The sequence below is a fragment of the Nerophis ophidion genome, linkage group LG09 (genome assembly GCF_033978795.1).
Source record: "Nerophis ophidion isolate RoL-2023_Sa linkage group LG09, RoL_Noph_v1.0, whole genome shotgun sequence".
Taxonomy (NCBI): domain Eukaryota; kingdom Metazoa; phylum Chordata; class Actinopteri; order Syngnathiformes; family Syngnathidae; genus Nerophis; species Nerophis ophidion.
This window is the reverse complement of record NC_084619.1, coordinates 73,904,125-73,929,124: the sequence shown is the minus strand read 5'-3', so window position 1 is coordinate 73,929,124 and position 25,000 is coordinate 73,904,125. Positions and strand designations below refer to the sequence as shown.

Sequence of the window (25,000 nt, the reverse complement as noted above, 5' to 3'; positions counted from 1 at the left end):
ACAATAAACCCACATAAGAAACCAAGACTTCGCCCTCTATCATTCTACTGTTATAACGTCATTGGGCAGACATGCTGTTTATATTGTGGGAAAGCGGATGTGAAAACAGGCTGTCCTCATGAATTTTGGGAGACAATTTGTCCCGGGAAGTTTTCGGGAGAGGCGCTAAATTTCGAGAGGGGTTGGCAAGTATGCTTGCAGCCCTATAATCCTGCTTTGATGACAAGTTGAGGAGGTTTCCCGTACTATGGGTTGAAAATGATTTGCAAATCATTGTGTTATGTTTATATTTACATCAAACACAATTTCCCAGCTCATATGGAAACGGGGTTTGTAAAAGTGTTTATCTGAACTGGGTGGCTTGACGACAGCCTTCATTTCAGTACCACTTTGAGTCGGAGTCTCGGGTTCCTGTTGATTACTCGTCAGTGTGATCAAACCATGAAGTCCGTCCTCTCCAGGAAAGACAAACACGTCCCAGCAGAAGACAACCGGAGTGACGGTCCTTTCAAGAAATCCACACCCCTGTCACCATCGTCTTCCCGTCCTGGGCGACTCACGCTGTTCTCGCCCGACGCCTGTCTGCCCTTCTCTGCCCGGCCCGCCGTCCCGTCTTCTTCCCAGTGGGGGTGGAGCTGTTTGTTTACCGGGGGGGGGGGGGAGGTGGAGGTGTACCCCCGCCCTCCAGGCCGCCTCTCGTCTTTCGGCTCGTCACGGAAGAACATGACAGGCCTCCTTCTCTTTGGTGCCGAGAAGACGTTCTTCCGCCCGTCCCCACTGGGAGGGTGTGGAGTCCACGCTTGCCTCTTCCGTCTTGTCTCCTTGAACTTGACTTGGAGACAGGAGATCGATATGGTGCGTGGGGAGCGGGCGGAGAAGGGGGGGTGTACCTGCTCTTTGGTGATGCTTGAATTGATTGGATTTTGGGTTCAGTTGGTTGAAGGGGAACGTTATTGTCACATTTTGGACACGACTGGGTTGTTTATGCGGTAATTAGAACGTTCTGTGACTGTGGAAAGGAAGTCTTCTACTCCTGGAGACGTGGTTTTGTTATTATGGTTCTGGCAAACACACAACATGGCGGAAATACAAACCCTGTTTCTATATTAAATGGGAAATTGTGTTAGATGTAAATATAAACGGAATACAATGATTTGCAAATCCTTTTCAACCCATATTCAGTTGAATATGCTACAAAGACAACATATTTGGTGTTCACACTCATAAACTTTATTTGTTTTTACAAATAATTAACTTAGAATTCCAAAGTAGTTGGGAAAGGGCATGTTCACCACTGTGTTACATCACCTTTTCTTTTAACAACACTCAATAAACATGGGGATAGGTTGATTGGCAACACTAAATCGGCCCTAGTGTTTGAATGTGAGTGTGAATGTTGTCTGTCTATCTGTGTTGGCCCTGCGATGAGGTGGCGACTTGTCCAGGGTGTACCCCGCCTTCCGCCCGATTGTAGCTGAGATAGGCGCCAGCAACCCCCGCCACCCCAAAAGGGAATAAGCAGTAGAAAATGGATGGATGGATGGATGGATGGAATAAACGTTTGGGAATTGAGGAAACTAATTGTTGAAGCTTTGAAAGTGGAATTCTTTAACGTTCTTGTTTTATGTAGAGTTTCAGTCGTTCAACAGTCCGGGGTCTCCGACGCCGTATTTTACGCTGTTGTAATATGTGGTGAATGTGGCTTAGCATTGTCTTGCTGAAATAAGCAGGGGCGTCCATGAACAAGACAGTGCTTAGATGGCAGCATATGCTGTTCCAAAACCTGTATTAATGCTGCCTTCACAGATGTGTAAGTTACCTATGCCTTGGGCACTAATGTTTGTGAATTGTGAATTATATTTATATAGCGCTTTTCTCAAGTCACTCAAAGCGCTTTACATAGTGAAACCCAATATCTAAGTTACCTTTAAACCAGTGTGGGTGGCACTGGGAGCAGGTGGGTAAAGTGTCTTGCCCAAGGACATAACGGCAGTAACTAGGATGGCACAAGCGGGAATTGAACCTGCAACTTTCAAGTTGCTGGCACGGCCACTCTACCAACCGAGCTATGCCGCCCCGGAATAAACGGAATACAATGATTTGCAAATCCTTTTCAACCCATATTCAGTTGAATATGCTACAAAGACAACATATTTGGTGTTCACACTCATAAACTTTATTTGTTTTTACAAATAATAATTAACTTAGAATTTCCAAGTAGTTGGGAAAGGGCATGTTCACCACTGTGTTACATCACCCTTTCTTTTAACAACACTCAATAAACGTGGGGATAGGTTGATTGGCAACACTAAATCGGCCCTAGTGTTTGAATGTGAGTGTGAATGTTGTCTGTCTATCTGTGTTGGCCCTGCGATGAGGTTGCGACTTGTCCAGGGTGTACCCCGCCTTCCGCCCGATTGTAGCTGAGATAGGCGCCAGCGCCCCCCGCTACCCCAAAAGGGAATAAGCGGTAGAAAATGGATGGATGGATGGAATAAACGTTTGGGAATTGAGGAAACTAATTGTTGAAGCTTTGAAAGTGGAATTCTTTCCCGTTCTTGTTTTATGTAGAGCTTCAGTCGTTCAACAGTCCGGGGTCTCCGCCGCCGTATTTTACGCTGTTGTAATACGTGCTGAATGTGGCTTAGCATTGTCTTGCTGAAATAAGCAGGGGCGTCCATGAACAAGACAGTGCTTAGATGGCAGCATATGTTGTTCCAAAACCTGTATGTACCTTTCAGCATTAATGGTGCCTTCATAGATGTGTAAGTTACCCATGCCTTGGGCACTCATTTTTGTGAATTATGAATTATATTTATATAGCGCTTTTTTTTCTCAAGTGACTCAAAGCGCTTTACATAGTGACACCCAATATCTAAGTTACATTTAAACCAGTGTGGGTGGCACTGGGAGCAGGTGGGTAAAGTGTCTTGCCCAAGGACACAACGGCAGTAACTAGGATGGCACAAGCGGGAATTGAACCTGCAACTCTCAAGTTGCTGGCACGGCCACTCTACCAACCGAGCTAATAAACGGAATACAATGATTTGCAAATCCTTTTCAAGCCATATTCAGTTGAATATGCGACAAAGACAACGTATTTGGTGTTCACACTCATAAACTTTATTTGTTTTTACAAATAATTAACTTAGAATTCCAAAGTAGTTGGGAAAGGGCATGTTCACCAATGTGTTACATCACCTTTTCTTTTAACAACACTCAATAAACGTTTGGGAACTGAGGAAACTAATTGTTGAAGCTTTGAAAGTGGAATTCTTTCCCATTCTTGTTTTATGTAGAGCTTCAGTCGTTCAACAGTCCGGGGTCTCCGCTGTCGTATTTTACGCTTCATAATGCGCCACACATTTTCCATGGGAGACAGGTCTGGACTGCAGGCGGGCCAGGAAAGTACCCGCACTCTTTTGTTGTAACACGTGCTGAATGTGGTTTGGCATTGTCTTGCTGAAATAATCAGGGGCGTCCATTAAAAAGATGGCGCTTAGATGGCAGCATATGTTGTTCCAAAACCTGTATGTACCTTTCAGCATTAATGGTGCCTTCACAGATGTGTAAGTTACCCATGCCTTGGGCACTAATGCACCCCCATACCATCACACATGCTGGCTTTTCAACTTTACGTCGATAACAGTCTGGATGGTTCGCCTCCCCTTTGGTCCGGATGACATGATGTTGAATATTTCCCCCAAAAATTTGAAATGTGGACTCGTCAGACCACAGAACTCTTTTCCACTTTGCATCAGTCCATCTTAGATGATCTCGGGTTCAGAAAAGCCGGCGGCGTCTTTGGATGTTGTTGATAAATTGCTTTCGCTTTGCATAGTAGAGCTTTAACTTGCACTTACAGATGTAGCGACAAACTATGTGTTGATGTGGTGATATCCTTTAGAGATTGATTTCGGTTTTAAATACAATGCCGTCTGAGGGATCGAAGGTCACGGTCATTCTTCAACGTTATCAGTATTTATTGCCACCTTTCCCAACTTCTTTGTCATGTATTGCTGGCATCAAATTCTAAAGTTAATGATTATTTGCACAAAAAAAAGTTTTTTTTTCAGTTAGAACATCAAATATGTTGTCTTTGTAGCATATTCAACTGAATATGGGTTGAAAATGATTTGCAAATCATTGTATTCTGTTTAAATTTACATTTAAACTCAATAACTCTTAGTGACTTGTCATGAGTGTGCAAAGCAGCAATCAGAGCAAAGGGTGGCTATTTTGAAGAAATTACTTATGATGAGACGGCGACTTGTCCAGGGTGTACTGCCCCTTCCGCCCGAATGTAGCTGAGATAGGCTCCAGCACCCCACCTTGACCCCAAAAGGGACAGGCAGTAGAAAATGGATGGATGGATGGATGGAATTGACATCTCTCCCTACTCCGGCATCAAACAAAACATTTTTTCCGGAGAACGTTCACTGCCCGGATTACTGAGCTCCATTCGCAACATGCATGAGCAAACATAGCGACTTCCTGACATTTTTACGGCTTTGAGTCGTAAAATACATTGGATGTGCTGCCGGACACAAAATGGCCGGGCTGCAGACACACAATGGGTGGATGAAAAGCTTGGACAAGATTCGTACAACTAAGCATATTTTTGTTTAATTCGGCCTCTGGCTCGTAAATCGAAAAGTTCGTACAACGAGGGGTTCGTAAATAAAGGTTCGATATTTTGGCAAACTGCTGTTTATAAAAAGAAAAAGTAAAATGGCTATAATTTTTGGAAAATTCCATTATGCAGGGAATGGAAGTGGCTAACAAATCTCATAGTGACAAATTGTCTTCAAGTCATGGGACCTATTCCGACAAATTGCCGAGCAATGTATGCTAGCATGTCTTCCAAAGCATTTTGACTACCAACCACAGGGGGCGCCACAACCATTACTTATAGTTATAGCACGATTAGCTTTAATTGCATTGCATCACAGCCGCACTAATTTTTTAGTGATAAGCACTTTTAGTGCCTACCAAAAAAAAACAAAAAAAAAAACAGTTGGTGTTACAGTATGAAATAGTAGTTCCTAGCTTACGAATTCCATCCCGTTGATATAATATCGCTTGAAGAAATTACAGTGGATGTGCTGCCGGACACAAAATGGCCGAGCTGCAGACACACAACGGGTGGATGAGAAGTTCATAAAAAGCTTGACCATTTTAGTCCTATTTTTTTGCGCTTAAAGGGGAAGTGCACATTTTTTGGGGAAATTTGCCTACTGGATTTTATAGTAAAAACACAAACAAAAAAAACTCACAGCTCAGTTTACAGAATTTTACTGTAAAAACACAAACATTGGTCGTGTTTTTTTCAACTTACAGTTATATGCTGTAAAAATGTCCCTAAATTTTACAGTAAAATCTATTGCTAATTTTATGGTGTACAATTTGATGGATAACTTGCTTCGAAATAATCAGTTAAGCAGATATTTAAGGATTTTAATCAAAAAAGTTGGATAATATATTTGTTACAATATACTAAGCATATTTTATCTTTATTCGGCCTTTGGCTCATAAATCAAAAAGTTCGTACAACGAAGGGTTCATAAATAAAGGTTCAGTATTTTACCAAACTGCTGTTTAAAAAAAAACCAAGTAAAATAACAAATTTTTGAAAATTTTCGTTATGTCGGCTGACAAATCTCATAGTGACAAATTGTCTTCGAGTCATTGGACCGAAGCATTTTCACTACCCACCAAAGGGGGCGCCACAACCGCCATCTACAGCTATAGGACGCTTATCTTTTAATTATATTGGTGATAAACTCATTTAGCGCCTGGCAAAAAAAAACAAAAAAACAGTTGGTGTTACAGTACGAAATAGTAGTTCCTAGCTTACGAATTCCATCCCGTTTATATAATATCGCTTGAAGAAATTACGGTGGATGTGCTGCCGGACACAAAATGGCCGGGCTGTAGACACACAATGTGTGGATGAGAAGTTCATAAAAAGCTTGACCATTTTAGTTCTATTTTTTTGCGCTTAAAGGGGAAATGCACCTTTTTTGGGGAAATTTGCCTACTGGATTTTACAGTAAAAACACAAACATTGGTCGTGTTTTTTTCAACTTACAGTTATATGCTGTAAAAAAATGTACCTAAATTTTACAGTAAAATCTATTGCTAATTTTATGGTGTACAATTTGATGGATAACTTGCTTCGAAATCATCAGTTAAGCAGATATTTAAGGATTTATTTGGATTTTAATCAAAAAAGTTAGATAATATAATATTTGTTACAATATACTAAGCATATTTTATTTTTATTCGGCCTTTGGCTCATAAATCAAAAAGTTCGTACAACGATGGGTTTGTAAATAAAGGTTTGATATTTTAACAAAAAAAAAAAAAGTAAAATAACTATAATTTATTAAAATTTTCCTTATGTCGGGAATGGAAGTGGCTGACAAATCTCATAGTGACAAATTGTCTTCGAGTCATTGGACCGAAGCATTTTCACTACCCACCAAAGGGGGCGCCACAACCGCCATCTACAGCTATAGGACGCTTAGCTTTTAATTATATTGGTGATGAACTCATTTAGCGCCTGGCAAAAAAAAACAAAAAAACAGTTGGTGTTACAGTACGAAATAGTAGTTCCTAGCTTACAAATTCCATCCCGTTGATACAATATCGCTTGAAGAAATTACAGTGGATGTGCTGCCGGACACAATGTGTGGATGAGAAGTTCATAAAAAGCGTGACAATTTTAGTCCTATTTTTTGCGCTTAAAGGGGAAGTGCACCTTTTTTTTTCAATTTGCCTTCTGGATTTTACAGTAAAAACACAAACAAAAAAAACTCACAGCTCAATTTACAGAATTTTACTGTAAAAACACAAACATTGGTCGGGTTTTTTTCAACTTAGTTATATGCTGTAAAAAAAATGTCCCTAAATTTTACAGTAAAATCTATTGCTAATTTTATGGTGTACAATTTGATGGATAACTTGCTTCGAAATCATCAGTTAAGCAGATATTTAAGGATTTTAATCAAAAAAGTTGGATAATATATTTGTTACAATATACTAAGCATATTTTATCTTTATTCGGCCTTTGGCTCATAAATCAAAAAGTTCGTACAACGAAGGGTTCGTAAATAAAGGTTCAGTATTTTACCAAACTGCTGTTTAAAAAAAAAACAAGTAAAATAACAATTTTTTGAAAATTTTCGTTATGTCGGCTGACAAATCTCATAGTGACAAATTGTCTTCGAGTCATTGGACCGAAGCATTTTCACTACCCACCAAAGGGGGCGCCACAACCGCCATCTACAGCTATAGGACGCTTAGCTTTTAATTATATTGGTGATAAACTCATTTAGCGCCTGGCAAAAAAAAACAAAAAAACAGTTGGTGTTACAGTACGAAATAGTAGTTCCTAGCTTACGAATTCCATCCCGTTTATATAATATCGCTTGAAGAAATTACGGTGGATGTGCTGCCGGACACAAAATGGCCGGGCTGTAGACACACAATGTGTGGATGAGAAGTTCATAAAAAGCTTGGCCATTTTAGTTCTATTTTTTTGCGCTTAAAGGGGAAGTGCACCTTTTTTGGGGAAATTTGCCTACTGGATTTTACAGTAAAAACACAAACATTGGTCGTGTTTTTTTCAACTTACAGTTATATGCTGTAAAAAAATGTACCTAAATTTTACAGTAAAATCTATTGCTAATTTTATGGTGTACAATTTGATGGATAACTTGCTTCGAAATCATCAGTTAAGCAGATGTTTAAGTATTTATTTGGATTTTAATCAAAAAAGTTAGATAATATAATATTTGTTACAATATACTAAGCATATTTTATTTTTATTCGGCCTTTGGCTCATAAATCAAAAAGTTCGTACAACGATGGGTTTGTAAATAAAGGTTCGATATTTTAACAAAAAAAAAAAAAGGAAAATAACTATAATTTATGAAAATTTTCGTTATGTCGGCAATGGAAGTGGCTGACAAATCTCATAGTGACAAATTGTCTTCGAGTCATTGGACCGAAGCATTTTCACTACCCACCAAAGGGGGCACCACAACCGCCATCTACAGCTATAGGACGCTTAGCTTTTAATTATACTGGTGATGAACTCATTTAGCGCCTGGCAAAAAAAAACAAAAAAACAGTTGGTGTTACAGTACGAAATAGTAGTTCCTAGCTTACAAATTCCATCCCGTTGATACAATATCGCTTGAAGAAATTACAGTGGATGTGCTGCCGGACACAATGTGTGGATGAGAAGTTAATAAAAAGCGTGACAATTTTAGTCCTATTTTTTGCGCTTAAAGGGGAAGTGCACCTTTTTTTTTCAATTTGCCTTCTGGATTTTACAGTAAAAACACAAACAAACAAAAAACTCACAGCTCAATTTACAGAATTTTACTGTAAAAACACAAACATTGGTCGTGTTATTTTCAACTTACAGTTATATGCTGTAAAAAAATGTCCCTAAATTTTACAGTAAATCTATTGCTAATTTTATGGTGTACAATTTGATGGATAACTTGGTTTGAAATCATCAGTTAAGCAGATATTTAAGGATTTTAATCAAAAAAGTTGGATAATATAATATTTGTTACAATATACTAAGCATATTTTATCTTTATTCGGCCTTTGGCTCATAAATCAAAAAGTTCGTATAACGATGGGTTTGTAAATAAAGGTTCGATATTTTAACAAAAAAAAAAAAAGTAAAATAACTATAATTTATGAAAATTTTCGTTATGTGGCTGACAAATCTCATAGTGACAAATTGTCTTCGAGTCATTGGACCGAAGCATTTTCACTACCCACCAAAGGGGGCGCCACAACCGCCATATACAGCTATAGGACGCTTAGCTTTTAATTATATTGGTGATAAACTCATTTAGCGCCTGGCAAAAAAAAAAACAGTTTGTGTTACAGTACAAAACAGTAGTTCCTAGCTTACAAATTCCCTCCCCATTGATGTAATATCGCTTGAAGAAAATTATTGAACTGAAACGGCTTTGATTTTGCAACTTGTGTGTTTGTTTACTTTCGCTAGCGCTGACATACGGGCTTGAAATCCGATGCAGAACCATCGCAGATTCTCTTTTAAAATCCTGCTGCCCTTAAAGCATGTTTGGTTTGTAGATGAAGCCCGTGTTTATGGAAAATTGTCAATATCATTTTTTATTTATTTTTTTTATTTTACCCTGGGTGGTCCACAGGCCCCTTTTTTTTAAAGACCTCTAGGACAGCCTGTCAATCACTCCTTTTGAGCCTTTCCCAGCGTTTGTTGGATTTTGTTTCCGCTTTTTGAAGCCGCTCATATGATAACCCCGAGCGAAATCTTTTTTTCCGGTAATCTGTGCATGTTTTGTGTGTTTTGGCCTCTCGAGCCGAGACGGAATCAGCTGTTCACACGGGCAAATAATGACACGCTCGACTCAGACCTACACAAAAGCCCAGTTGCACAGCGGCAAACCTTTTTTTTTTTTTCCCCTCCCACAAAAGCACGGCACTCCTAAAGAGAGGGCTGTGCCTCCGGGGGCCACGTCAGTTACCTGCTGACACGCCGCCTCGGTGATTGATGAGACGCCGCCGGCGCTGGAGTAGACTTTGTCAGCCGCTCATAATTTATACATCTTATCTCCGTCACCAGGAAAAGACGGAGCGCTGTTTTTTTGTGTGTTTGTGTGTGCGGATGAAAACACGCCGGGTTTGTTTAGGTGACAGGCGAGATGCTGGAAGCTAGCCGAGGATTGGCACGCTCCGCTCACCTGGTCCCTGTCCTGTCTGCCTGTCTCTCATGTTTCCCTCTTTGTTGTCTCTTTGTCGCCATTGTGTTCGCTCTGTCCCTTCACGCTCGCGTCACCTTATCTGCCGGCAATCATGTCGGGACACGGCGGTGCGGCTTTCCCAATTCTTCGCTCCGACGGGTTAAAATGAACGTTTAGCTGAGAGACGATCCCATGAACGCAGCGACGAAATGAGACCTGCAAAAAAAATTAGGTAGGGGGCCCAGTCTGGAGTGGGGAAAAAAACCTCCATAGCATATATATTTTACAACATACATCTCGAGACTTGCAACAGATGGGGTGGAGTGGGGGCTACAGTGGCAGGCCGCAGCTCTTCAGGCGCTGCCCAGCCGTCCATCACCCCTAAGGGATTTGCCTTAAGGGCCTTGTGGTGTATATTTTTTGTGGATGCATGTGTGTGTAAGTCCGCCGCTTGTCTCCGATGGGTTAAAATGAACGTTTAGTTGAGAGACGATCCCACGAACGCAGCGACGAAATGTGACCTGCAAAAAAAATTAGGTAGGGGGACCCAGTCTGGAGTGGGAAAAAAACCTCCATAGCATATATATATTTTACAACATACATTTCGAGACTTGCAACAGATGGGGGGGAGTGGGGGCTACGGTGGCAGGCCGCAGCTCTTCAGGCGCTGCCCAGCCGTCCATCACCCCTAAGGGATTCGCGTTAAGGGCCTTTTGGTGTATGTTTTTTGTGGATGCATGTCTGTGTAAGTCCGCCGCTCGTCTCTGATGGGTTAAAATGAACGTTTAGTTGAGAGATAATACCATGAATGCAGTGGTTATATATCCTCAACTTTTGAGACCTACAAAAAACATTAGGTAGGTAGGTAAGTAAGTCTTTGTTGTCATTGCACAAGTACAGCAAAACTTTGTTTTCAGCACAAACCCATTCAAGATTAGAAAAACAAACAGTGTACAGGGTTACAGAACAGGAACGCTGATGGGAAAAAGGTAAATGCTGGAGAAGGATGAGTAAAGAAATACATTCTAGAATCTAGTGGAGAAAAAAACCTCCATAGCAAACCACATATACATTTTACAACTTACATCTCGAGACTTGCAACAGATGGGGGGGAGTGGGGGCTATGGTGGCAGGCCGCAGCTCTTCCGGCGCTGCCCAGCCGTCCATCACCCCTAAGGGATTCACGTCAAGGGCGTTGCGGTGTATATTTTTTGTGGATGCATGTGTGTGTAAGTCCACCGCTTGTCTCCGATGGGTTAAAATGAACGTTTAGTTGAGAGACGATCCCATGAACGTAGCGACGAAATGTCCTTAACTTTTGAGACCTGCAAAAAAAATTAGGTAGGGGACCCAGTCTGGAGTGGGGAAAAAAACCTCCATAGCATATATATTTTACAACATACATCTCGAGACTTGCAACAGATGGGGTGGAGTGGGGGCTACAGTGGCAGGCCGCAGCTCTTCAGGCGCTGCCCAGCCGTCCATCACCCCTAAGGGATTCACGTCAAGGGCGTTGTGGTGTATATTTTTTGTGGATGCATGTCTGTGTAAGTCCGCCACTCGTCTCCGATGGGTTAAAATGAACGTTTAGTTAAGAGATAATCCATGAACGCAGCGACGAAATGTCCTTAACTTTTGAGACCCGCAAAAAAAATTAAGTAGGGGACCCAGTCTGGAGTGGGGAAAAAAACCTCTATAGCATATATATTTTACAACATACATCTCGAGACTTGCAACAGATGGGGTGGAGTGGGGGCTACAGTGGCAGGCCGCAGCTCTTCAGGCGCTGCCCAGCCGTCCATCACCCCTAAGGGATTCGCGTTAAGGGCCTTTTGGTGTATGTTTTTTGTGGATGCATGTGTGTGTAAGTCCGCCGCTCGTCTCTGATGGGTTAAAATGAACGTTTAGTTGAGAGATGATCCCATGAACGCAGCGACGAAATGTCCTTAACTTTTGAGACCTGCAAAAAAAATTCAGTAGGGGACCCAGTCTGGAGTGGGGAAAAAACCTCCATAGCATATATATTTTACAACATACATCTCGAGACTTGCAACAGATTGGGGAGAGTGGGGGCTACGGTGACAGGCCGCAGCTCTTCAGGCGCTGCCCAGCCGTCCATCACCCCTAAGGGATTCGCGTTAAGTGCGTTGTGGTGTATATTTTTTGTGGATGCATGTGTGTGTAAGTCCGCCGCTTGTCTCTGATGGGTTAAAATGAACGTTTAGTTGAGAGATAATACCATGAATGCAGTGGTTATATACCCTCAACTTTTGAGACCTACAAAAAACATTAGGTAGGTAGGTAAGTAAGTCTTTGTTGTCATTGCACAAGTACAGCAAAACTTTGTTTTCAGCACAAACCCATTCAAGATTAGAAAAACAAACAGTGTACAGGGTTACAGAACAGGAACGCTGATGGGAAAAAGGTAAATGCTGGAGAAGGATGAGTAAAGAAATACATTCTAGAATCTAGTGGAGAAAAAAACCTCCATAGCAAACCACATATACATTTTACAACTTACATCTCGAGACTTGCAACAGATGGGGGGGAGTGGGGGCTATGGTGGCAGGCCGCAGCTCTTCAGGCGCTGCCCAGCCGTCCATCACCCCTAAGGGATTCGCGTTAAGTGCGTTGTGGTGTATATTTTTTGTGGATGCATGTCTGTGTAAGTCCGCCGCTTGTCTCTGACGGGTTAAAATGAACGTTTAGTTGAGAGATAATACCATGAACGCAGCGACGAAATGTCTTTAACTTTTGAGACCCGCAAAAAAAATTAGGTAGGGGACCCAGTCTGGAGTGGGGTAAAAAACCTCCATAGCATATATATTTTACAACATACATCTTGAGACTCGCAACAGATGGGGGGGAGTGGGGGCTACGGTGGCAGGTGTGTGTGGAAAACAAAGTAGATATTATGTGATTGGGCCGGCACACAAAGGCAGCGCCTTTAAGGTTTATTGCCGCTCTGTACCACTCCGTACATTTTACTTTTTGTAACAGATACCGATAATTTCCGATGTTACAATTTTAAAAGCATTAATCGGCCGATAATATCGGACAACTCTATTCAAATGTTATAAAAAATTGTTTTAAAAAATGTAAAAAAAATTAACTTAATTTAAATTAAATTAAATTAAAATAAATGAAATTAAATGAAATTAAATTAAATTAAATTAAATTAAATTAAATTAAATTAAATTAAATTAAATTACATTTAAAAAATTGTTTTAAACATTTGTCAGGTGGCGGCTGTAGCAAATCATCTTTGATTCCGTACCCATCGATCTTTGCCTGCTTGATGAAAGGAAATAAATAAATAAATAAAACGAGTGCTGCTTCTTGTGAAATCATGCATTTTTCATCGGGCCATCAATGGCCGCCTTTTGCATTTGGCATCCCACTTTGCTTAAAGCCATGCTCACACATGCCGTCTTGTTTTGCTCTATTGATTGCGAGGGCGGCTCGCGTCTTCTCGTCTATCGGAGATGTCAGTCCCTGGGTATCATTTTACCGCCTTTGATCAGTCTGATTGCTGCAAACAGCCTCAAAGAATCCTCCAAATGATGTTGATAACTATTTTTTTAGGGGGTGGGGGGGTTGCGCTTTGTGTTCGCATTTTTTCTTCTTCCAATTGATTGTTCTGTATCTCATTCCTGGGAAGCAATGTTCATATTCTGAGCTGGAGGAGGAAGGGGGGGGGGGGGGGGGGGGGGGGGGGGGGGTACCATGGACAATCACGGCCTTGTCTCGACAAAGATTGTTTGGCATTGTGTTGCCGATGCCTGTCAAGTGTTAAACAACACTTTGGGCCAAGGACAGACAAATGAGAGAGTCCTCCTCTCTAATAGAACCTCAAAACATGAAAAATATAGTGCGGCGAGCAGGAAGAAGTACTCAAAAAGGAGGTGACCGTCAGCATTGGCAGCCTCCATCCCGCCGGGGTGTAATTGGAGAGAAAACATATATGGGAGTAAATAACCCCCTGTCAGCCACATTAAAAGGAGATGTTGTGACAACTAAGAGCCCCTGCCAGCTGAGCATGGAAAAGTGCAGGGGTGGAGAATAATAAAATATATATATATATATATATATATATATATATAAAAAAAAAAAACCCTGCCCGGAACAACTGAGAGTCCAAATATTTAAGGTAATTGTTGACGAGAGTGGTCTTGTTTGTGTGTCAAAGTTTTCTTTGAGGGGAAAAAAATAATAATAAGATGTTTTCTGTCATTTTAAATGTCTATCATTGGGAAAAAAAATGTTGCAGGTAGCATTAACTTAATGAAAAGGAGCGATGAATATGTTCCTGTCATGTTGAGGATACACAACACAAAAAAAAAAAAAAAGATGAGGAGTTTGCAGCATGAAGAGTCACGGTCAAAAGTTTGCATACACTTGTGAAGGACATAATGTCGTGGCTGTCTTGAGTTGAGAAGAATTTCTACAACTCGTATTTTTTTTAGTGATGGAATGATTAGAACACATACTTGTTGGTCACGAAAAAATTAATTTATGAATATTTTATGGGTCTACTGAAAATGTGACCAAATATGCCGGGTCAAAAATGTATTTTCCCCATAGTCCGTTGTAATAGATGATAACTAATGGGTGTCATATTGTTGTTGTTTTATTTTTATGTGAATTGGCCTTTTTTAAATAATACCAATGAGCAGGTTGTGATATCTGTGACCATGTTTGTTGAATTTTTTGTACTGTTTTTTTTTTTTTTTTTAATGCACTTAAACCAGGAAAGTGTGTGTGGATTGAGTCATTTAAATCAGTGGTCCTTTCTGTAGCCGCGGACCGGTCAACGCTTAATAATTTGTCCCGCGGACATTAAAAAGGGATGTTTTTGTCATGAAAAAGGGAGGTTTTTGTGGTTGCTGCACTAATTGTAAGTGTAAATTGTGTTTTTTATGTTGATTTAATAAATAAAAAAAAAAAAAATAAATAAAAATATATATATATATATTTTCTTTTCAATAAAAAAATGATCTGCGGCCCGGTACCAATCGGGCCGCGGCCCGGTGGTTGGGGACCACTGATTTAAGTAATTGCTGCATTCCACTGGCTTCACATTACAGTTAAAAGCAGCAATAATTTTGTTAATGCAAAATGCCTGTAAACAGACCACTGGATATATATATATATATATAATATATATATATATATATATATATATATATATATATATATATATATATATATATATGTCTTGATTGGATTATCCAGAGAATAGTGCTCGATACTGATGATTGAGGGGAAGCCCTCATGAAACAGTTCTGTAGAGACGAAGTAGTCTTGTGATTTTTCCCACACCTATATATATATATATATATATATATGTATATATATATATATGTATATATATATATATGTATGTATGTATATGTATGTATGTACGTACGTATGTGTATATATATATATATATATATATATATATATATATATATATATATATATATATATATATATATATATATATATATATATCAGTTGGAGTCAGTTGGAGGCGTGTCTTAACGAAATTAAACAATGGACGTGCGCTAACTTTTTGCAACTCAACACCAAAAAAACGGAAATGCTGATTATCGGTCTTGCTAGACACCGACCTCTATTTAATAATACAACTTTAACATTTGACAACCAAACAATTAAACAAGGCGACTCGGTAAAGAATCTGGGTATTATCTTCCACCCAACTCTCTCCTTTGAGGCACACATTAAAAGCGTTACTAAAACGGCCTTCTTTCATCTCCGTAATATCGCTAAAATTCGCTCCGTTCTGTCCACTAAAGACGCTGAGATCATTATCCATGCGTTTGTTACGCCTCGTCTCAATTACTGTAACGTATTATTTTCGGGTCTCCCCATGTCTAGCATTAAAAGATTACAGTTGGTACAAAATGCGGCTGCTAGACTTTTGACAAGAAGAAGAAAGTTTGATCATATTACGCCTGTACTGTATATACCTTTATATACATATATACATACATATATACCTATACTGTATATACCTTTATATACATATATACATACGTATATACCTATACTGTATATACCTTTATATACATATATATATACATATATACCTATACTGGCTCACCTGCACTGGCTTCCTGTGCACTTAAGATGTGACTTTAAGGTTTTACTAATTACGTATAAAATACTACACGGTCTAGCTCCATCCTATCTTGTCGATTGTATTGTACCATATGTCCCGGCAAGAAATCTGCCTTCAAAAGACTCCGGCTTATTAGTGATTCCTAGAGCCCAAAAAAAGTCTGCGGGCTATAGAGCGTTTTCCGTTCGGGCTCCAGTACTCTGGAATGCCCTCCCGGTAACAGTTCGAGATTTCACCTCAGTAGAAGCATTTAAGTCTCACCTTAAAACTCATTTGTATACTCTAGCCTTTAAATAGACTCCCTTTTTAGACCAGTTGATCTGCCATTTCTCTTTTTTTCTCCTATGTCCCACTCTCCCTTGTGGAGGGGGTCCGGTCCGATCCGGTGGCCATGTACTGCTCGCCTGTGTATCGGCTGGGGACATCTCTGCGCTGCTGATCCGCCTCCGCTTGGGATGGTTTCCTGCTGGCTCCGCTGTGAACGGGACTCTCGCTGCTGTTTTGGATCCGCTTTGGACTGGACTCTCGCGACTGTGTTGGATCCACTATGGATTGAACTTTCACAGTATCATGTTAGACCCGCTCGACATCCATTGCTTTCGTCCTCTCCAAGGTTCTCATAGTCATCATTGTCACCGACGTTCCACTGGGTGTGAGCTTTTCCTTGCCCTTATGTGGGCCTACCAAGGATGTCGTAGTGGTTTGGGCAGCCCTTTGAGACACTAGTGATTCAGGGCTATATAAGTAAACATTGATTGATTGATTGATAATGTCAACACTGCAATTCCAATTTTTTCAAATCTTCTTATTATTCTTGAAGAGGCGGGAGATCAAATTGCTCGTATTAAAGGAAGACATTTTGGTTCCTCCTCTCATAACCAACGTTTTGCAGTCGTTGCCAGTTTTTTTTCGTTCGTCAGAGACATTTTAAAATAATCCCAAACCATTGACATGGTTTCTTTTATCAGTCTCCAAGCGAGCTGGCTTGTTAGCCACGGCTACAGCACCGGCAACAACACACTCTTCTTGTTTTTATGCTGCGCTCGCGGCGGTTTGATGAGGTCATCAAGCGTCGCCGGTAAAGATCTGGTGCCGCAGTCGTCAACTCCTGTGTTTTGTGTGGGAAAGGGGATGGGGGTTTTTGAACCGGACTCCCATGGAACCCGACTGACCTCGCCATTCAAGTGTGGAAATGTTAATGAGGACGGCCCAGCAGAGCGCTCCGAGGTTAAATAAAGTCTTCACAAGCTGTCGGTCAAAATGCCATCATTTATTTACTCGCCATGTTTCCTCGCCGCCCGCCATCGGGCCTCAATTGGCGTTCCGCGGCGAGGACAGGCCTCGTCTTGTTGAGTTTTGTTTGGTTTCGCGGCTCGCAGGCAGCAGTCTTTGTGCGGAGGCGAGATTGCCGCGTTTGCTCTGTGGCCCCGCTCATTAATCATCCCGGTCAGACTGTTTAGAATGCGGCCGCCAAAGCCGCCACCTCGCTTCGCCGTGGGCTTTTGTCGCCGTGGCACCGCCCTTTGTGGCGAGAGGAAGCCTAATTATTAGCTGCTGCGATGACAGGAGGCGGCGTTTGCCACGACACGGCCGTTGCTTTACTCATTTAGTCAACCTTTTTTTTTTTTTCAAGATCATATTAAAGTGTATTTGTAATTGTTTTAATTTAAAACACAATTGTATTATTTCCCCAAATCTAACTCGAATACTCATATGTGCACACATCAAATTGGTCAAGCGCCTGTGGCAAATATTTAAAAATAAGTTTATTATGTAGTAAAGATGATAATAAAGGTACAACTTTTTTTCTTTTTTTTTTACAAAATGTTTAAAAAAAATGTAATTATAATAAATACAATATGTAGAAATATATTAAAAATAATAGTAATGTGACATTTGGCTGGCATCGTGGTGCGTGTTTGTTCTCTCAAAGTGCAGTCGGATAAGGACAAAGCGTGAAGGTGAGAAATGAAGATTTATTTTATACTACAAAACAAACTAAGAACAGAAACACTTGCACAAAGGCATTACAGACAACACCAACAGAACTAGCATGTGAGCTAGAAAGAACTAAAGACACTAGCATGTGAGCTAGGGAAATAAATACATAAATAAAATAGCGTGGAAGCTAACGTACACAAAGTCTTTACCCCAAGCGGGGATAGCGACGTCACCTGTTGCATCAAATACAAATCAGACTGCGAGAACGAATGACAAAAAAGGGCAGGCTTAAATAGGGACAGAAATTAGGAAAGCAGGTGCGCGTCAAAAACACAAGGCAGGTGACACTAATACGTAACTATGACAACAGAACAAAACAGGAAGTGCCACCAGGAACTAAGGAAGACAAAATAACAGAACAAAACCAGAATATGCCATGATCCAAGTAGCAGATCATAAGTAAAACACAATGTATTACAATAATATATTATGATAATAGTATAAGTTTAAAATACCATATTTTTCGGACTATAAGGCGCACTTAAAATAATTTCATTCTCTCAAAACTAGACAGTGCGCCTTATGAACCGGTGCGCCTAAAATACGGAATAATTCTGGATGTGCTTACCGACCTTAAAGCTATTTTATTTGGTACATGGTGAAATGATTAGTGTGACCAGTAGAAAGCAGTCACACATAGGAGGTACCTGTAGACTGCAATATTACTCAAGTAAACACCAGCATTTTATATGTTCCATTGAAAAAATAGAACATTACACACGGTTTATGCGATTTATAATTTGGCGCGCGCTATGGACCGGAAAATACAGTGCATCGTAAAGGTTATAGTGAAGGTACCATCTTTTTTTTTTTTTTTTTAAATGTTTTCTAAATATTTAAAATATAATTTAAAAAAATAAATTCTAATAAATACAATATGTAAAAAATATATAGAAAATTAAATACATAATAGTAAAACACAATGTATTACAATAATGCATAATAATAGTATAAGTTTTAAAATACCGTATTTTTCGGACTATAAGGTGCACTTAAAATCATTTCATTTTCTCAAAACTTAACAGTGTGCCTTACGTACGGAACAATTTTGGTTCTCTTTAACGACCTCAACACTATTTTATTTAGTACATGGTGCGACGAAAAGTGTGACCAGTAGATGGCAGTCATTTTATATGTTCCATTGAAAATATTGAACATTGCACACAGTTCTCAAAAGTCTATCAACATGTTTTAGTCTGTAAAACATCATCAATTCAACATTTTGACCAAAGAACCACCATTACATGTTATGTAGACCACAAGGAAGTCTTTTCCCTGAAAAAAAAAAAAAAAGACTCCTTTTATGCGCCCGTAATCCGGTGCGCCTTATATATGAAAAAAGATCGAAATTAGACCGCTCATCGGCAGATATATATATATATATATATATATATATATATATATATATATATATACATAAATATATATATAGATATATATATATATATGTGTATATGTATATATATGTATATGTGTATATGTATTTATATGTATATATGTGTATATGTATATATATGTATATGTGTATATGTATTTATATGTATATATATATATATGTATGTATATATATATATATATGTATGTATATATATATATATATATATATATATATATATATATGTATGTATATATATATATATATATATATATATATGGTATATAATGTATGTATATATTATGTATGTATATATATATTATATAATGTATATATATATATATATATATATATATATATATATATATATATATATATATATATATATATATATATATATATATATATATATATGTCTCCCGGCTGGCCTGGGAACGCCTCGGGATCCCCCGGGAAGAGCTAGACGAAGTGGCTGGGGAGAGGGAAGTCTGGGTTTCCCTGCTTAGGCTGTTGCCCCCGCGACCCGACCTCGGATAAGCGGAAGATGATGGATGGATGGATATATACATATATATATGTGTATATATATATATATATATATATATATATATATATATATATATATATGTATATATATACATATATATATATATATTTGTATGTATGTATGTATATGTGTATATATGTATATATATGTGTATGTATATGTGTCTATATATATATATATTTATATACATATGTAAAATATATATGTGCATATATATATAATATATATTTACACACACACACACATATATATATATATATGTATATATATATATATATATATATATTTATTTATATATGTACATATCTAAGTATATATATATATGTATATATATATATATATATATATATATTCTAAATATTGAAGATATTAACAAATAAAATTATAATAAGTACAAAATATTTAAAATAAAATAAATACATAATAGTAATGTATTAAAATAATAGATAATAGTGAATTACATCTTGTGTTAAAATAGATTTAAAAAAACAATATCAGTCAACCTAAATACCTGGAATTACATACAAATTGTTAGGAATAAAGTTTATATTAAATATTAATCTAAAAATGTGTGGTAGAAAGGTTTAAAAAATTCTCTAGAAAAAAGTGAACTAATTATGAGAAAAGTCGAGAGTAAAGCTACTAAAATACTACTAAATATTGTAAATTACTAATAACATTGTTTTAAAAATAAAGTACAACTAAAAGAATAACTCCCGTTAAGTTTCTTTGCGTTATTTGCGTGCAGAGTAGAGTGCTGCCTCCGAGAAGTGAAAAAGTGGATCCTTGAGGGCCCTCGGGCTCAAAATACAGTTTAAAAAAACATGATTCCAGTATGCAGTATAATTTTGCTGTCCAATAAAAACCATGTCTGTATTTATTATCATCATTATCATTCGTCAAAAAACAAAAAATCATGTTTTTTGTTTTGAATGAAGAAAATGGAGATACTTGGTATTCATTGGACAGTAATGATCATGGACCAAGTTTTTAATGTGCTACAAACTACACTCATGTGTTTCTTTCAAATCACTGTTGCTTTGTGGGAAATGTTCTTTCCAAAACGCTGTCATGTTGGCCCCTCGGGGCCGCCATAAGCATCCCATTCAATATGCATGAAGGTGTTTAGGCTAACTATTAGTCTGGGAAATGATCATGCAGACTAGTGTGTGTGCACCATCGTCATATTCTCAGTACATGGTGGAGTTTTCTCTCTTGACGGGCTTTATTATTAATTAGATACGTATTCATGCTGGAAACAGATATCCAACCAGTATGCTAATATTTTTTTTTTTCCTCCGGAACAAGTGACATCGAGGAACATCACATGGCAACACTAAAAAGCTACTTTTAATGTGAAACAACACAATTTAGTGTTGATTAAATCAATTAGAACAACATTTGTATGATCCCCCGCCACCCCAAAAGGGACAAGCGGTATAAAATGGATGAATGGATGGATGGACAACTGTAAATATCGGTATCAGTTGGTATCGGAATCGGTAATTAAGAGTTGGACCATATCGGAATATCAGATATCGCCAAAAAAAGCCAGTATCGGACATGTCTAGTTCAAAGCATAGGGTAAAAATTAGTGGCTTAGAGTCTGGAAGAAACAGGAAGTATGTTATCAACCCGCACCAACTACAGTGAGCGGACCGGTCTAAAAGATAGCGCCATCGCACAAACAATAACAAACTTTTTCACTGTCTCTGTTGGTGTTTTATGAAAACTATTTGTTGACAATGGCTGTTAGCGAAGACAAATCCAGAAAATAGCTGCACCGTTTTAGAAGCCGCAGGTTTCAAAGCATAGGTTAAAAAGTAGTAGCTTAAAGTCCGGGAGAAACAGGAAGTATATTATCAACCCGCACCAACTGCAGTGAGCGAACTGGTCTAAAAGATAGCGCCATCGCACAAACAATAACACACTTTTTCACCGTCTCTGTTGGTGTTTGATGCAAACTATTTGTTGACAATGGCTGTTAGCGAAGAAAAATCCAGAAAATAGCTGCACCGTTTTAGAAGCCGCAGGGTTCAAAGCATAGGTTAAAAAGTAGTGGCTTAAAGTCCGGGAGAAACAGGAAGTATATTATCAACCCGCACCAACTGCAGTGAGCGGACTGGTCCAAAAGATGAGGCCATTGCCCAAACAAAAACACACTTTTTCAGTGTCTCTGTTGGTGTTTTTTTGAAAAATATTTGTTGACAATGGCTGTTAGTGAAGACAAATCCAGAAAATAGCTGCACCGTTTTAGAAGCCACAGGGTTCAAAGCATAGGTTAAAACGTAGTGGCTTAAAGTCCGGGAGAAACAGGAAGTATATTATCAACCCGCACCAACTGCAGTGAGCGGACTGGTCTAAAAGATAGCGCCATCGCACAAACAATAACACACTTTTTCAGTGTCTCTGTTGGTGTTTGATGCAAAATATTTGTTGAAAACATCACTTTATGGCCGTTAGCGGAGAAAAATCCATACATTTGCTGCACTGTTTTATAAGCCGCAGGGTGCGAAGTGTAGGCTAAAAAGTAGCGCTTAAAGTCCGGGAGAAACAGGAAGTATATTATCAACACGCACCAACTGCAATGAGCGGACTGGTCTAAAAGATAGCGCCATCGCACAAACAATAACAAACTTGTTCAGTGTCTCTGTTGGTGTTTTATGAAAAGTATTTGTTGACAATGGCTGTTAGTGAAGACAAATCCAGAAAATAGCTGCACCGTTTTAGAAGCCGCAGGGTTCAAAGCATAGGTTAAAACGTAGTGGCTTAAAGTCCGGGAGAAACAGGAAGTATATTATCAACCCGCACCAACTGCAGTGAGCGGACTGGTCTAAAAGATAGCGCCATCGCACAAACAATAACACACTTTTTCTGTGTGTTGGTGTGTTGGGGTTTTATGCAAAATATTTGTTGAAAATGGCCGTTAGATACGACAAATCCAGAAAATATCTGCACCGTTTTAGAAGCCGCAGGGTTCGAAAGCATAGGGTAAAAAGTAACGGCTTAGAGTTTGGAAAAAACAGGAAGTATATTATCAACCCGCACCAACTGCAGTGAGCGGGACTGGTCTAAAAGATAGCGCCATCGCACAAACAATAACACACTTTTTCAGTGTCTCTGTTGGTGTTTTTTTGAAAAATATTTGTTCTAAAATGTTCGTTAGATACGACAAATCCAGAAAATAATTGCACCGTTTTAGAAGCTGCAGGGTTCAAAGCATAGGGTAAAAAGTAGTGGCTTAAAGTCCGGGAGAAACAGGAAGCGCCATCCCACAAACAATAACACACTTTTTCAGTGTCTCTGTTGGTGTTTTTTTGAAAAATATTTGTTCTAAAATGTTCGTTAGATACGACAAATCCAGAAAATAATTGCACCGTTTTAGAAGCTGCAGGGTTCAAAGCATAGGGTAAAAAGTAGTGGCTTAAAGTCCGGGAGAAACAGGAAGCGCCATCCCACAAACAATAACAGACTTTTTCAGTGTCTCTGTTGGTGTTTTATGCAAAATATTTGTTGAAGACATCACTTTATGGCCGTTAGCGAAGAAAAATCCATAAATTTGTTGCACCGTTTTATAAGCCGCAGGTTTCAAAGCATAGGTTAAAAAGTAGTGGCTTAAAGTCCGGGAGAAACAGGAAGTATATTATCAACCCGCTTCAACTGCAATGAGCGGACTGGTCTAAAAGATAGCGCCATCGCACAAACAATAACACACTTTTTCTGTGTTGGTGTGTTGGTGTTTTATGCAAAATATTTGTTGAAAATGGCCGTTAGATACGACAAATCCAGAAAATATCTGCACCGTTTTAGAAGCCGCAGGGTTCGAAGCATAGGGTAAAAAGTAACGGCTTAGAGTTTGGAAAAAACAGGAAGTATATTATCAACCCGCACCAACTGCAGTGAGCGGACTGGTCTAAAAGATAGCGCCATCGCACAAACAATAACACACTTTTTCAGTGTCTCTGTTGGTGTTTTTTTGAAAAATATTTGTTCTAAAATGTTCGTTAGATACGACAAATCCAGAAAATAATTGCACCGTTTTAGAAGCTGCAGGGTTCAAAGCATAGGCTAAAAAGTAGTGGCTTAAAGTCCGGGAGAAACAGGAAGCGCCATCCCACAAACAATAACACACTTTTTCAGTGTCCTCTGTTGGTGTTTTTTTGAAAAATATTTGTTCTAAAATGTTCGTTAGATACGACAAATCCAGAAAATAATTGCACCGTTTTAGAAGCTGCAGGGTTCAAAGCATAGGCTAAAAAGTAGTGGCTTAAAGTCCGGGAGAAACAGGAAGCGCCATCCCACAAACATTAACACACTTTTTCAGTGTCTCTGTTGGTGTTTTTTTGAAAATATTTGTTCTAAAATGTTCGTTAGATACGACAAATCCAGAAAATAATTGCAGCGTTTTAGAAGCTGCAGGGTTCAAAGCATAGGCTAAAAAGTAGTGGCTTAAAGTCCGGGAGAAACAGGAAGCGCCATCCCACAAACAATAACACACTTTTTCAGTGTCTCTGTTGGTGTTTTATGCAAAATATTTTTTGAAGACATCACTTTATGGCCGTTAGCGAAGAAAAATCCATAAATTTGTTGCACCGTTTTATAAGCCGCAGGGTTCAAAGCATAGGGTAAAAATTAGCGGCTTAGAGTCCGGAAAATACGGTAAATGTATTTAATATTTACAAATAGTACATTGATTATAATAATAATAATAATAATAATAATGATAATACTACAATAATTAAATATGAACAATGATAAAATGTTATAAAAATAGATATATATTATTATATGTATAATAAATATAAAGTAAAATAATCCATTAAAAGTATAAATAATCAGTTTCCTTTCCGAATACATCCAAACTCTCCAAAGTCCAGAGAGGGTGACAGAGGACATAACGTCTGCTGTATCCTTATTTTTTTTGTGTGTGTGGATGGACTGGGAAAAAAAAAAAAAAAAGAATTAGTTGAAGCCTCCGGGGGGAACGTTAGCCTTTGTTATTTGTCTTCTGACTCTAGCAGACAGCTATCAGGAAGAAAGAGAAGTCAGTGTGCACCGCCGAGAGAAGAAGAAGAAAAAAAATATGTGAGTCAGACCTTCCCCCAGTTTTCCCCCAAAGCTTGAGATTCCCCTTTCTCTCCCCCCTCCTTAAAAAAAAAAAAAAAAAAATGAAAGGATCGAGTTGCTGTCACTGT

At 38.7% G+C, this 25,000-nt stretch overlaps 1 protein-coding gene and 1 long non-coding RNA gene across 2 annotated transcripts in view; one reads left to right on the top strand and one right to left on the bottom strand.

The window, feature by feature from the left end:
• Positions 1–664, bottom strand: part of LOC133559724 (uncharacterized) — a 6,602-nt gene extending 5,938 nt beyond the window's left edge. The window contains exon 1 of the long non-coding RNA XR_009808258.1: positions 387–664. This is a non-coding gene — a long non-coding RNA (uncharacterized LOC133559724). The remainder of the gene's footprint in view (positions 1–386) is intronic.
• The window catches only part of lrmda (leucine rich melanocyte differentiation associated), a 705,908-nt gene that overhangs the window by 520,674 nt on the left and 160,234 nt on the right, over positions 1–25,000 (top strand). The window lies entirely within an intron of this gene.